A 13,756-nucleotide genomic window follows, 5' to 3' on the forward strand; every position below is an offset into this window, starting at 1 on the left:
CTTGATTGGTCCTGTGCAGAGCAGGGCGAGCAGGGCAGGGCTGGCGCTATTACTTCAAAATTTTTTTTTTTTTTTTTTTTTTTACGTGGTGGTGGCGTGAACTTGATTGGTCCTGTGCAGAGCAGGGCGAGCAGGGCAGGGCTGGCGCTATTACTTAAAAATTTTTTTTTTTTTTTTTTTTTTTACGTGGTGGTGGCGTGAACTTGATTGGTACTGTGCAGAGCAGGGCAGGGCTGGCGCTATTACTTGAATAAATTTTTTTTTTTTTTTTTTTACGTGGTGGTGGCGTGAACTTGATTGGTCCTGTGCAGAGCAGGGCGAGCAGGGCAGGGCTGGCGCTATTACTTCAAAAAAATTTTTTTTTTTTTTTTTTTACGTGGTGGTGGCGTGAACTTGATTGGTCCTGTGCAGAGCAGGGCGAGCAGGGCAGGGCTGGCGCTATTACTTGAATATTTTTTTTTTTTTTTTTTTTTTTACGTGGTGGTGGCGTGAACTTGATTGGTCCTGTGCAGAGCAGGGCGAGCAGGGCAGGGCTGGCGCTATTACTTGAATAATTTTTTTTTTTTTTTTTTTTTACGTGGTGGTGGCGTGAACTTGATTGGTCCTGTGCAGAGCAGGGCGAGCAGGGCAGGGCTGGCGCTATTCAAAAAATTTTTTTTTTTTTTTTTTTTTTACGTGGTGGTGGCGTGAACTTGATTGGTCCTGTGCAGAGCAGGGCGAGCAGGGCAGGGCTGGCGCTATTACTTCAAAAATTTATTTATTTTTTTTTTTTTACGTGGTGGTGGCGTGAACTTGATTGGTCCTGTGCAGAGCAGGGCGAGCAGGGCAGGGCTGGCGCTATTACTTGAATAATTTTTTTTTTTTTTTTTTTTACGTGGTGGTGGCGTGAACTTGATTGGTCCTGTGCAGAGCAGGGCGAGCAGGGCAGGGCTGGCGCTATTACTTCAAAAAATTTTTTTTTTTTTTTTTTTTTTACGTGGTGGTGGCGTGAACTTGATTGGTCCTGTGCAGAGCAGGGCGAGCAGGGCAGGGCTGGCGCTATTACTTCAAAAATTTTTTTTTTTTACGTGGTGGTGGCGTGAACTTGATTGGTCCTGTGCAGAGCAGGGCGAGCAGGGCAGGGCTGGCGCTATTACTTCAAAAATTTTTTTTTTTTTTTTTTTTTTTACGTGGTGGTGGCGTGAACTTGATTGGTCCTGTGCAGAGCAGGGCGAGCAGGGCAGGGCTGGCGCTATTACTTCAAAATTTTTTTTTTTTTTTTTTTTTTACGTGGTGGTGGCGTGAACTTGATTGGTACTGTGCAGAGCAGGGCAGGGCTGGCGCTATTACTTGAATAATTTTTTTTTTTTTTTTTTTTTTACGTGGTGGTGGCGTGAACTTGATTGGTCCTGTGCAGAGCAGGGCGAGCAGGGCAGGGCTGGCGCTATTACTTAAATAATTTTTTTTTTTTTTTTTTACGTGGTGGTGGCGTGAACTTGATTGGTCCTGTGCAGAGCAGGGCGAGCAGGGCAGGGCTGGCGCTATTACTTCAAATTTTTTTTTTTTTTTTTTTTTTTTACGTGGTGGTGGCGTGAACTTGATTGGTCCTGCAGAGCAGGGCGAGCAGGGCAGGGCTGGCGCTATTAATTGAATAATTTTTTTTTTTTTTTTTTTTACGTGGTGGTGGCGTGAACTTGATTGGTACTGTGCAGAGCAGGGCGAGCAGGGCAGCTGGCGCTATTACTTCAAATTTTTTTTTTTTTTTTTTTTTTTACGTGGTGGTGGCGTGAACTTGATTGGTCCTGTGCAGAGCAGGGCGAGCAGGGCAGGGCTGGCGCTATTAATTGAATAATTTTTTTTTTTTTTTTTTTTTTTTACGTGGTGGTGGCGTGAACTTGATTGGTCCTGCAGAGCAGGGCGAGCAGGGCAGGGCTGGCGCTATTAATTGAATAATTTTTTTTTTTTTTTTTTACGTGGTGGTGGCGTGAACTTGATTGGTACTGTGCAGAGCAGGGCGAGCAGGGCAGCTGGCGCTATTACTTCAAATTTTTTTTTTTTTTTTTTTTTTTTACGTGGTGGTGGCGTGAACTTGATTGGTCCTGTGCAGAGCAGGGCGAGCAGGGCAGGGCTGGCGCTATTAATTGAATAATTTTTTTTTTTTTTTTTTTACGTGGTGGTGGCGTGAACTTGATTGGTACTGTGCAGAGCAGGGCAGGGCTGGCGCTATTACTTGAATAATTTTTTTTTTTTTTTTTTTTTACGTGGTGGCGGCGTGAACTTGATTGGTCCTGTGCAGAGCAGGGCGAGCAGGGCACGGCTGGCGCTATTCAATAATTTTTTTTTTTTTTTTTTTTACGTGGTGGTGGCGTGAACTTGATTGGTCCTGTGCAGAGCAGGGCGAGCAGGGCAGGGCTGGCGCTATTACTTCAAATTTTTTTTTTTTTTTTTTTTTTTTACGTGGTGGTGGCGTGAACTTGATTGGTCCTGCAGAGCAGGGCGAGCAGGGCAGGGCTGGCGCTATTAATTGAATAATTTTTTTTTTTTTTTTTTTACGTGGTGGTGGCGTGAACTTGATTGGTACTGTGCAGAGCAGGGCGAGCAGGGCAGCTGGCGCTATTACTTCAAATTTTTTTTTTTTTTTTTTTTTTACGTGGTGGTGGCGTGAACTTGATTGGTCCTGTGCAGAGCAGGGCGAGCAGGGCAGGGCTGGCGCTATTAATTGAATAATTTTTTTTTTTTTTTTTTTTTTTTACGTGGTGGTGGCGTGAACTTGATTGGTCCTGCAGAGCAGGGCGAGCAGGGCAGGGCTGGCGCTATTAATTGAATAATTTTTTTTTTTTTTTTTTACGTGGTGGTGGCGTGAACTTGATTGGTACTGTGCAGAGCAGGGCGAGCAGGGCAGCTGGCGCTATTACTTCAAATTTTTTTTTTTTTTTTTTTTTTTTACGTGGTGGTGGCGTGAACTTGATTGGTCCTGTGCAGAGCAGGGCGAGCAGGGCAGGGCTGGCGCTATTAATTGAATAATTTTTTTTTTTTTTTTTTTACGTGGTGGTGGCGTGAACTTGATTGGTACTGTGCAGAGCAGGGCAGGGCTGGCGCTATTACTTGAATAATTTTTTTTTTTTTTTTTTTTTACGTGGTGGCGGCGTGAACTTGATTGGTCCTGTGCAGAGCAGGGCGAGCAGGGCACGGCTGGCGCTATTCAATAATTTTTTTTTTTTTTTTTTTTACGTGGTGGTGGCGTGAACTTGATTGGTCCTGTGCAGAGCAGGGCGAGCAGGGCAGGGCTGGCGCTATTACTTCAAAAATTTTTTTTTTACGTGGTGGTGGCGTGAACTTGATTGGTCCTGTGCAGAGCAGGGCGAGCAGGGCAGGGCTGGCGCTATTACTTGAATAATTTTTTTTTTTTTTTTTTTATACGTGGTGGTGGCGTGAACTTGATTGGTCCTGTGCAGAGCAGGGCGAGCAGGGCAGGGCTGGCGCTATTACTTCAAAATTTTTTTTGTTTTTTTTTTTTTACGTGGTGGTGGCGTGAACTTGATTGGTCCTGTGCAGAGCAGGGCGAGCAGGGCAGGGCTGGCGCTATTACTTCAAAAAATTTTTTTTTACGTGGTGGTGGCGTGAACTTGATTGGTCCTGTGCAGAGCAGGGCGAGCAGGGCAGGGCTGGCGCTATTACTTCAAAATTTTTTTTTTTTTTTTTTTTTTTTACGTGGTGGTGGTGTGAACTTGATTGGTCCTGTGCAGAGCAGGGCGAGCAGGGCAGGGCTGGCGCTATTACTTCAAAATTTTTTTTTTTTTTTTTTTTACGTGGTGGTGGCGTGAACTTGATTGGTACTTTTGCAGAGCAGGGCAGGGCTGGCGCTATTACTTGAATAATTTTTTTTTTTTTTTTTTTTTACGTGGTGGCGGCGTGAACTTGATTGGTCCTGTGCAGAGCAGGGCGAGCAGGGCAGGGCTGGCGCTATTACTTGAATAATTTTTTTTTTTTTTTTTTTTTTACGTGGTGGTGGCGTGAACTTGATTGGTCCTGTGCAGAGCAGGGCGAGCAGGGCAGGGCTGGCGCTATTACTTCAAAATTTTTTTTTTTTTTTTTTTTTTACGTGGTGGTGGCGTGAACTTGATTGGTCCTGTGCAGAGCAGGGCGAGCAGGGCAGGCGCTATTACTTGAATAATTTTTTTTTTTTTTTTTTTTTTACGTGGTGGTGGCGTGAACTTGATTGGTCCTGTGCAGAGCAGGGCGAGCAGGGCAGGGCTGGCGCTATTACTTCAAATTTTTTTTTTTTTTTTTTTTTTTACGTGGTGGTGGCGTGAACTTGATTGGTACTGTGCAGAGCAGGGCAGGGCTGGCGCTATTACTTGAATAATTATTATATATTTTTTTTTTTTTACGTGGTGGTGGCGTGAACTTGATTGGTCCTGTGCAGAGCAGGGCGAGCAGGGCAGGGCTGGCGCTATTACTTCAAAAATTATTTTTTTTTTTTTTTTTACGTGGTGGTGGCGTGAACTTGATTGGTACTTTTGCAGAGCAGGGCAGGGCTGGCGCTATTACTTGAATAATTTTTTTTTTTTTTTTTTTTTTACGTGGTGGCGGCGTGAACTTGATTGGTCCTGTGCAGAGCAGGGCGAGCAGGGCAGGGCTGGCGCTATTACTTGAATAATTTTTTTTTTTTTTTTTTTTTTACGTGGTGGTGGCGTGAACTTGATTGGTACTGTGCAGAGCAGGGCAGGGCTGGCGCTATTACTTGAATAATTTTTTTTTTTTTTTTTTTTTACGTGGTGGCGGCGTGAACTTGATTGGTCCTGTGCAGAGCAGGGCGAGCAGGGCACGGCTGGCGCTATTCAATAATTTTTTTTTTTTTTTTTTTTACGTGGTGGTGGCGTGAACTTGATTGGTCCTGTGCAGAGCAGGGCGAGCAGGGCAGGGCTGGCGCTATTACTTCAAAAATTTTTTTTTTACGTGGTGGTGGCGTGAACTTGATTGGTCCTGTGCAGAGCAGGGCGAGCAGGGCAGGGCTGGCGCTATTACTTGAATAATTTTTTTTTTTTTTTTTTTTTACGTGGTGGTGGCGTGAACTTGATTGGTCCTGTGCAGAGCAGGGCGAGCAGGGCAGGGCTGGCGCTATTACTTCAAAATTTTTTTTGTTTTTTTTTTTTTACGTGGTGGTGGCGTGAACTTGATTGGTCCTGTGCAGAGCAGGGCGAGCAGGGCAGGGCTGGCGCTATTACTTCAAAAATTTTTTTTTTACGTGGTGGTGGCGTGAACTTGATTGGTCCTGTGCAGAGCAGGGCGAGCAGGGCAGGGCTGGCGCTATTACTTCAAAAATTTTTTTTTTTTTTTTTTTTTTTACGTGGTGGTGGTGTGAACTTGATTGGTCCTGTGCAGAGCAGGGCGAGCAGGGCAGGGCTGGCGCTATTACTTCAAAATTTTTTTTTTTTTTTTTTTTACGTGGTGGTGGCGTGAACTTGATTGGTACTTTTGCAGAGCAGGGCAGGGCTGGCGCTATTACTTGAATAATTTTTTTTTTTTTTTTTTTTTACGTGGTGGCGGCGTGAACTTGATTGGTCCTGTGCAGAGCAGGGCGAGCAGGGCAGGGCTGGCGCTATTACTTCAAAATTTTTTTTTTTTTTTTTTTTTTACGTGGTGGTGGCGTGAACTTGATTGGTCCTGTGCAGAGCAGGGCGAGCAGGGCAGGGCTGGCGCTATTACTTCAAATTTTTTTTTTTTTTTTTTTTTTTACGTGGTGGTGGCGTGAACTTGATTGGTACTGTGCAGAGCAGGGCAGGGCTGGCGCTATTACTTGAATAATTATTATATATTTTTTTTTTTTTACGTGGTGGTGGCGTGAACTTGATTGGTCCTGTGCAGAGCAGGGCGAGCAGGGCAGGGCTGGCGCTATTACTTCAAAAATTTTTTTTTTTTTTTTTTTTTACGTGGTGGTGGCGTGAACTTGATTGGTCCTGTGCAGAGCAGGGCGAGCAGGGCAGGGCTGGCGCTATTACTTCAAAATTTTTTTTTTTTTTTTTTTACGTGGTGGTGGCGTGAACTTGATTGGTACTTTTGCAGAGCAGGGCAGGGCTGGCGCTATTACTTGAATAATTATTATTTATTTTTTTTTTTTTACGTGGTGGTGGCGTGAACTTGATTGGTCCTGTGCAGAGCAGGGCGAGCAGGGCAGGGCTGGCGCTATTACTTCAAAATTTTTTTTTTTTTTTTTTTTTTTACGTGGTGGTGGCGTGAACTTGATTGGTCCTGTGCAGAGCAGGGCGAGCAGGGCAGGGCTGGCGCTATTACTTCAAAAAATTTTTTTTTTTTTTTTTTTTTACGTGGTGGTGGCGTGAACTTGATTGGTCCTGTGCAGAGCAGGGCGAGCAGGGCAGGGCTGGCGCTATTACTTCAAAAATTTTTTTTTTTTTTTTTTTTTTTACGTGGTGGTGGCGTGAACTTGATTGGTACTGTGCAGAGCAGGGCAGGGCTGGCGCTATTACTTGAATAATTATTATTTTTTTTTTTTTTTTACGTGGTGGTGGCGTGAACTTGATTGGTCCTGTGCAGAGCAGGGCGAGCAGGGCAGGGCTGGCGCTATTACTTCAAAAAATTTTTTTTTTTTTTTTTACGTGGTGGCGTGAACTTGATTGGTCCTGTGCAGAGCAGGGCAGGGCTGGCGCTATTAATTGAATAATTTTTTTTTTTTTTTTTTTTTACGTGGTGGTGGCGTGAACTTGATTGGTCCTGTGCCGAGCAAGGCAGGGCTGGCGCTACAAATTGAATAATTTTTTTTTTTTTTTTTTACGTGGTGGTGGCATGAACTTGATTGGTCCTGTGCAGAGCAGGGCAGGGCTGGCGCTATTACTTGAATAATTTTTTTTTTTTTTTTTTTTTTTACGTGGTGGTGGCGTGAACTTGATTGGTCCTGTGCAGAGCAGGTCAGGGCTGGCGCTATTACTTGAATAATTTTTTTTTTTTTTTTTTTTTTTACGTGGTGGTGGCATGAACTTGATTGGTCCTGTGCAGAGCAGGGCAGAGCAGGGCAGGGCTGGTGCTATTACTTGAATAATTTTTTTTTTTTTTTTTTTTTTTACGTGGTGGTGGCGTGAACTTGATTGGTCCTGTGCCGAGCAAGGCAGGGCTGGCGCTATTCATTGAATATTTTTTTTTTTTTTTTTTTACGTGGTGGTGGCGTGAACTTGATTGGTCCTGTGCAGAGCAGGGCAGGGCTGGCGCTATTCATTGAATATTTTTTTTTTTTTTTTTTTACGTGGTGGTGGCGTGAACTTGATTGGTCCTGTGCAGAGCAGGGCAGGGCTGGCGCTATTACTTGAATATTTTTTTTTTTTACGTGGTGGTGGCGTGAACTTGATTGGTCCTGTGCAGAGCAGGGCAGGGCTGGCGCTATTAATTGAATAATTTTTTTTTTTTTTTTTTACGTGGTGGTGGCGTGAACTTGATTGGTCCTGTGCAGAGCAGGGCAGGGCTGGCGCTATTAATTGAATATTTTTATTATTTTTTTTTTTACGTGGTGGTGGCGTGAACTTGATTGGTCCTGTGCAGAGCAGGGCAGGGCTGGCGCTATTAATTGAATAATTTTTTTTTTTTTTTTTTACGTGGTGGCGTGAACTTGATTGGTCCTGTGCAGAGCAGGGCAGGGCTGGCGCTATTAATTGAATAATTTTTTTTTTTTTTTTTTTTACGTGGTGGTGGCGTGAACTTGATTGGTCCTGTGCCGAGCAAGGCAGGGCTGGCGCTACTAATTGAATAATTTTTTTTTTTTTTTTTACGTGGTGGCGTGAACTTGATTGGTCCTGTGCAGAGCAGGGCAGGGCTGGCGCTATTAAATGAATAATTTTTTTTTTTTTTTTTTTACGTGGTGGTGGCGTTAACTTGATTGGTCCTGTGCAGAGCAGGTCAGGGCTGGCGCTATTACTTGAATAATTTTTTTTTTTTTTTTTTTTTACGTGGTGGTGGCATGAACTTGATTGGTCCTGTGCAGAGCAGGGCAGAGCAGGGCAGGGCTGGTGCTATTACTTGAATAAATTTTTTTTTTTTTTTTTTTTTTACGTGGTGGTGGCGTGAACTTGATTGGTCCTGTGCAGAGCAGGGCAGGGCTGGCGCTATTAATTGAATATTTTTTTTTTTTTTTTTTACGTGGTGGTGGCGTGAACTTGATTGGTCCTGTGCAGAGCAGGGCAGGGCTGGCGCTATTCATTGAATTATTTTTTTTTTATTTTTTTTTTACGTGGTGGTGGCGTGAACTTGATTGGTCCTGTGCAGAGCAGGGCAGGGCTGGCGATATGAATTGAATAATTTTTTTTTTTTTTTTTACGTGGTGGTGGCATGAACTTGATTGGTCCTGTGCAGAGCAGGGCAGGGCTGGCGCTATTACTTGAATAATTTTTTTTTTTTTTTTTTTACGTGGTGGTGGCGTGAACTTGATTGGTCCTGTGCAGAGCAGGGCAGGGCTGGCGCTATTAATTGAATAATTTTTGTATTTTTTTTTTTACGTGGTGGTGGCGTGAACTTGATTGTTCCCGTGCAGAGCAGGGCAGGGCTGGCGCTATTACTTCAATATTTTTTTTTTTTTTTTTTTTACGTGGTGGTGGCCTGAACTTGATTGGTCCTGTGCAGAGCAGGGCAGAGCAGGGCAGGGCTGGCGCTATTACTTGAATAATTTTTTTTTTTTTTTTTTTTTCACGTGGTGGTGGCGTGAACTTGATTGGTCCTGTGCAGAGCAGGGCAGGGCTGGCGCTATTAATTGAATAATTTTTTTTTTTTTTTTACGTGGTGGTGGCGTGAACTTGATTGGTCCTGTGCAGAGCAGGGCAGGGCTGGTGCTATTACTTGAATAATTATTTTTTTTTTTACGTGGTGGTGGCATGAACTTGATTGGTCCTGTGCAGAGCAGGGCAGAGCAGGGCAGGGCTGGTGCTATTACTTGAATAAATTTTTTTTTTTTTTTTTTTTTTACGTGGTGGTGGCGTGAACTTGATTGGTCATGTGCAGAGCAGGGCAGGGCTGGCGCTATTAATTGAATATTTTTTTTTTTTTTTTTTTACGTGGTGGTGGCGTGAACATGATTGGTCCTGTGCAGAGCAGGGCAGGGCTGGTGCTATTACTTGAATAATTTTTTTTTTTTTTTTTTTTTACGTGGTGGTGGCGTGAACTTGATTGGTCCTGTGCAGAGCAGGGCAGAGCAGGGCAGGGCTGGCGCTATTAATTGAATAATTTTTTTTTTTTTTTTTTTTTTTTTTACGTGGTGGTGGCGTGAACTTGATTGGTCCTGTGCAGAGCAGGGCAGAGCAGGGCAGGGCTGGCGCTATTAATTGAATAATTATTATTATTTATTTTTTTTTTTTACGTGGTGGTGGCGTGAACTTGATTGGTCCTGTGCAGAGCAGGGCAGGATTGGCGCTATTACTTGAATAATTTTTTTTTTTTACGTCGTGGTGGCATGAACTTGATTGGTCCTATGCAGAGCAGGGCAGGGCTGGCGCTATTACTTGAATAATATATATATTTTTTTTTTTACATGGTGGTGGCGTGAACTTGATTGGTCCTGTGCAGAGCAGGGCAGGGCTGGTGCTATTACTTGAATAATTTTTTTTTTTTTTTTTTTTTACGTGGTGGTGGCGTGAACTTGATTGGTCCTGTGCAGAGCAGGGCAGAGCAGGGCAGGGCTGGCGCTATTAATTGAATAATTTTTTTTTTTTTTTTTTTTTTTTTACGTGGTGGTGGCGTGAACTTGATTGGTCCTGTGCAGAGCAGGGCAGAGCAGGGCAAGGCTGGCGCTATTAATTGAATATTTTTTTTTTTTTTTTTTACGTGGTGGTGGCGTGAACATGATTGGTCCTGTGCAGAGCAGGGCAGGGCTGGTGCTATTACTTGAATAATTTTTTTTTTTTTTTTTTACGTGGTGGTGGCGTGAACATGATTGGTCCTGTGCAGAGCAGGGCAGGGCTGGTGCTATTACTTGAATAATTTTTTTTTTTTTTTTTTTTTACGTGGTGGTGGCGTGAACTTGATTGGTCCTGTGCAGAGCAGGGCAGAGCAGGGCAGGGCTGGCGCTATTAATTGAATAATTTTTTTTTTTTTTTTTTTTTTTTTTACGTGGTGGTGGCGTGAACTTGATTGGTCCTGTGCAGAGCAGGGCAGAGCAGGGCAGGGCTGGCGCTATTAATTGAATAATTATTATTATTTATTTTTTTTTTTTACGTGGTGGTGGCGTGAACTTGATTGGTCCTGTGCAGAGCAGGGCAGGATTGGCGCTATTACTTGAATAATTTTTTTTTTTTACGTCGTGGTGGCATGAACTTGATTGGTCCTATGCAGAGCAGGGCAGGGCTGGCGCTATTGCTTGAATAATATATATATATTTTTTTTTACATGGTGGTGGCGTGAACTTGATTGGTCCTGTGCAGAGCAGGGCGAGCAGGGCAGGGTGGCACTATTACTTGAATAAATTATTATTTTTTTTTTTACGTTGTGGTGGCGTGAACTTTATTGGTCCTGTGCAGAGCAGGGCAGGCGCTATTAATTGAATAATTTTTTTTTTTTTTTTACGTGGTGGTGGCGTGAACTTGACTGGTCCTGTGCAGAGCAGGGCAGGGCTGGCGTTATTACTTGAATCATTTTTTTTTTTTTTACGTGGTGGTGGCGTGATCTTGATTGGTCCTGTGCAGAGCAGGGCAGGGCTGGCGCTATTAATTGAATAATTTTTTTTTTTTTTTTTTTACGTGGTGGTGGCGTGAACTTGATTGGTCCTGTGCAGAGCAGGGCAGGGCTGGCGTTATTAATTGAATTTTTTTTTTTTTTTTTTTTTTTTTTTTTACGTGGTGGTGGCGTGAACTTGATTGGTCCTGTGCAGAGCAGGGCAGAGCAGGGCAGGGCTGGCGTTATTACTTGAATAATTTTTTTATTTATTTATTTATTTTTTTTAAGTGGTGGTGGCGTGAACTTGATTGGTCCTGTGCAGAGCAGGGCGAGCAGGGCAGGGCTGGCGCTATTACTTCAATAATTTTTATTTATTTTTTTCTTATGTGGTGGTGGCGTGAACTTGATTGGTCCTGTGCAGAGCAGGGCGAGCAGGGCAGGGCTGGCGCTATTACTTCAATAATTTTTTTTTTTTTTCTTACGTGGTGGTGGCGTGAACTTGATTGGTCCTGTGCAGAGCAGGGCAGGGCTGGTGCTATTACTTGAATAATTTTTTTTTTTTTTTTTTTTTTTTACGTGGTGGTGGCGTGAACTTGATTGCTCCTGTGCAGAGCAGGGCGAGCAGGGCAGGGCTGGCGCTTTTACTTCAATAATTTTTTTTTTTTTTTTTTACGTGGTGGTGGCGTGAACTTGATTGGTCCTGTGCAGAGCAGGGCGAGCAGGGCAGGGCTGGCGCTTTTACTTCAATAATTTTTTTTTTTTTTTTTACGTGGTGGTGGCGTGAAATTGATTGGTCCTGTGCAGAGCAGGGCAGGCGCTATTAATTGAATTTTTTTTTTTTTTTACGTGGTGGTGGCGTGAACTTGATTGGTCCTGTGCAGAGCAGGGCAGGGCTGGCGCTATTAATTGAATAATTTTTTTTTTTTTTTTTTTAACGTGGTGTTGGCGTGAACTTGATTGGTCCTGTATAGAGCAGGGCAGAGCAGGGCAGGGCTGGCGCTATTACTTGAATAATTTTATTTATTTATTTATTTTTTTTACGTGGTGGTGGCGTGAACTTGATTGGTCCTGTGCAGAGCAGGGCAGGCGGTATTAATTGAATTTTTTTTTTTTTTTTTTACGTGGTGGTGGCGTGAACTTGATTGGTCCTGTGCAGAGCAGGGCAGGGCTGGCGCTATTACTTGAATAATTTTTTTTTTTTTTACGTGGTGGTGGCGTGAACTTGATTGGTCCTGTGCAGAGCAGGGCAGGGCTGGCGCTATTACTTGAATAATTTTTTTTTTTTTTTTTACGTGGTGGTGGCGTGAACTTGATTGGTCCTGTGCAGAGCAGGGCAGTGCTGGCGCTATTACTTGAATCATTTTTTTTTTTTACGTGGTGGTGGCGTGAACTTGATTGGTCCTGTGCAGAGCAGGGCAGGGCTGGTGCTATTACTTGAATAATTTATTTTTTTTTTTTTACGTGGTGGTGGCGTGAACTTGACTGGTCCTGTGCAGAGCAGGGCAGGGCTGGCGATATTACTTGAATAATTTTTTTTTTTTTAACGTGGTGGTGGCGTGAACTTGATTGGTCCTGTGCAGAGCAGGGCAGGGCTGGCGCTATTACTTGAATATTTATTTATTTTATTTTTTTTTACGTGGTGGTGGCGTGAACTTGACTGGTCCTGTGCAGAGCAGGGCAGGGCTGGCGTTATTACTTGAATCATTTTTTTTTTTTTACTTGGTGGTGGCGTGATCTTGATTGGTCCTGTGCAGAGCAGGGCAGGGCTGGCGCTATTAATTGAATAATTTTTTTTTTTTTTTTTACGTGGTGGTGGCGTGAACTTGATTGGTCCTGTGCAGAGCAGGGCAGGCGCTATTAATTGAATAATTTTTTTTTTTTTTTTTACGTGGTGGTGGCGTGAACTTGATTGGTCCTGTGCAGAGCAGGGCAGGGCTGGCGTTATTACTTGAATATTTTTTTTTTTTTTTTTTTTTACGTGGTGGTGGCGTGAACTTGATTGGTCCTGTGCAGAGCAGGGCAGGGCTGGCGCTATTAATTGAATAATTATTTTTTTTTTTTTTTTTTTTTTTACGTGGTGGTGGCATGAACTTGATTGGTCCTGTGCAGAGCAGGGCAGGGCTGGCGCTATTAATTGAATAATTTTTTTTTTTTTTTTTTACGTGGTGGTGGCGTGAACTTGATTGGTCCTGTGCAGAGCAGGGCAGGGCTGGCGCTATTAATTGAATTATTATTTTTTTATTTATTTTTTTTTTACGTGGTGGTGGCGTGAACTTGATTTGTACTGTGAAGAGCAGGGCAGGGCTGGCGCTATTACTTGAATATTTTTTTTTTTTTTTTTTTTTTACGTGGTGGTGGCGTGAACTTGATTGGTCCTGTGCAGAGCAGGGCAGGGCTGGCGCTATTACTTGAATAATTTATTTATTTATTTATTTTTTTTACGTGGTGGTGGCGTGAACTTGATTGGTCCTGTGCAGAGCAGGGCAGGGCTGGCGCTATTACTTGAATTATTTTATTATTATTTTTTTTTTTACGTGGTGGTGGCGTGAACTTGATTGGTCCTGTGCAGAGCAGGGCAGTGGCGTGAACTTGATTGGTCCTGTTGTAACGATTTCCCAAAATTTATGGAATACTGTCAGAAAAATAAATAGATTCTGGACCCAGTTCAACTAACCAACAAACAAGGGTATTGTACAGAAACATTAAAGATGTAGATACAACAATTACAAGTGACCAAAAATAACCCCAAACCAAACACCCCACAAATATACACACAGTCCCAAACAGAATAGTCAAGTTGCTGTAGCTCCTCAAATGGAAAAACAAAAAACAAAAATAATCCAAAATCTAGAAAAAAAGATAGGTTTGATCTCACCAGGTCTGATGAAGCTGTAATTGTAGAAAGTCCTTGGTGTTGCTGCAAATCAAAAACAAAATCAGGAAACTCCAACAAAAAACAACAAAAAATATTTGTAATCCAGCAGAAAAAGGAGGAGGATTGTCAGCAAACTATTCTTTAAAATGTGTTTAGTACTTTTAATACTTTCCTTTTCCTAAAAGGACCTTATAACCTTTTATTTAGTAGATAAGTTTGGTTAAAATCAGAGAAGCCAGAAACCTAACTCTTTTT

Source organism: Acipenser ruthenus, unplaced genomic scaffold (assembly GCF_902713425.1).
Source record: "Acipenser ruthenus unplaced genomic scaffold, fAciRut3.2 maternal haplotype, whole genome shotgun sequence".
Taxonomy (NCBI): domain Eukaryota; kingdom Metazoa; phylum Chordata; class Actinopteri; order Acipenseriformes; family Acipenseridae; genus Acipenser; species Acipenser ruthenus.